The sequence below is a fragment of the Humulus lupulus genome, chromosome 2 (genome assembly GCF_963169125.1).
Source record: "Humulus lupulus chromosome 2, drHumLupu1.1, whole genome shotgun sequence".
Classification (NCBI taxonomy): Eukaryota; Viridiplantae; Streptophyta; class Magnoliopsida; order Rosales; family Cannabaceae; genus Humulus; species Humulus lupulus.
The window spans coordinates 36,527,776-36,529,765 of NC_084794.1; positions in this window are offsets into that span (position 1 = coordinate 36,527,776).

The following is a 1,990-nucleotide window of genomic DNA, read 5'->3' on the forward strand; positions in this document are numbered from 1 at the left end:
TAGATTATGATTTATGATATGATTTAGGTTATGATATGACCTAGGGTTTATTGTTGTATGATTAGTATTAATAAGTTTTGGTATGGATTTTGTGAAATTTATGATATGTTTGATTATATGACTAACTTTTGTTTGTATTTTCCTTACTGGGCTTAGAAGTTCACCCCTTATGATGTTGTTATTTTAGGCAATTAAGGATAGAAAGGCCGGTGGCGAGTGGGACCAAGGAGCTTCGTGATGTACTCATGGGGACCATATAGTCGAGGAAGATCAAGCGGGCCTATTTTTTTATTAAAGCATGTTATTTTAAAGTTTTATTTAAATGTTGCTCATTTTTATGTTAAAGACAATTATTTTATTTTTGTAAAACCATGGATCCATGTACTTATTTTCAAGTTTTATAAAATAAAAGTACAATATTTATGAATTATGATCCAACGTTGTGTTCTCGGTAATCTATGAGAAATTAGGGTGTTACAGCATGGGTGCTCTCATACTTGGGGCAGCGCCCCAGCGCTACCCATGGGCACCCCAGCTATGCTTGTTTCAGCAAGACCCATTTTTAGGGCTTGGGAGGACATTGGGGGCTTAGGGCATGGTTCCACCACCTCGTTGGGTGGATTGGAAGTCCCAAGAGCACGGGAATGGCCTCGGAGTTTGTTTTTTAAGGATTGAATCTTATGAGGTCATTATTTTATGGTTGTGACTAGGTTACCGATCATGCTCGGAACATGATCGTGCTCGAGGGTCGTTCATTGGTAAACCGTGCTTAGACCGAAGGTAAGAAAACTGTACCCAGTAGTGACATGCATGGTTATTGATGAGGCATGTTGAGTTCTTTATATGTGGACATTGATTGCATTATAACAACTTTTCTTATCTGTGTATGGCACTGACTTATTATTCAACGAATGGCATTGGTGTTTAGAATTGGTCGTGAAGCTGTGACTTTTTAGTCAAGATCAGCGGTAGGACTGAGCACTGGTCGTATGGTATTGGATTATGAGTCAAGAACGACATTAATGTGTTTAACACAGGCGAAAATGATTAGATCTAATCAACATGAGCGTTAAATGCTTGACCGACCCAATGGTCGAAGAATTCTAAAGCGCTTGTCTAGTCTAAAGGCTAGTTACTTAGAGCCATGGCCAAAAGGCTCAGGTGACTGAAGCATCACATGGCTTAGGGTGCAGAGCCCTAGAGATTGACTTATTAGTCACCTACCCAGAGAATGACTCATCAGTCACCTACCTAGGGAGTGACTCATTAGTCACCTACTCAGAGATAGACTCATTAATCATTTATTCAGGGAGCAGATCCCAAGAGATAGACTCATTAGTCATCTATTTAGAGAGCAGATCCCCAGAGATAGACTCATTAGTCATCTATGCAGGGCGCAGAACCCCATAATCATTTATTTGGACTTGCCTGTATGCATGAATAGGGCTATTACTGCTAGGCATGCTTGTTATGATTTAGTGACATGTTATTATCTGTTTATGAGCATGTTGAGTTTTCTTGCTGAGCCTTGGCTCACAGGTGTTATGTGGTGCAGGTAAAGGCAAAAGAAAGCTAGACCATCCTTGAGTTGGAGATCTTAGGTGACGATGTGCACATATGCGGCTGCTCGACCACCACGACCGAGGGTTTAAAGAGAAACTAGGGTCAAACCCTATTTTGCCGCTTAGGTCATCTGGTTGTAAGTCTTTTATTGTAATTAACCTTTAAAATATATTTTGGGATCCCAATGTATACAGTAAATGTTTTAACGAAACGTTGTATGTTTGACCAAAAATTTTAACCCTAAACCGTTAATCACACTTAGTTACATGATTACGGCCAAATGACTCGGTTAGCGAGTTTAGCACTATTTAAAATGCACAGCGTAACGGTCCTTGGGTAGTACGTCGTTACACTAGGGGACTAGGAAATTCCCCATATTCTGCCGAGGATAATGGAGTCCCCTCCCTAAATGTAGGGGACATCCTGG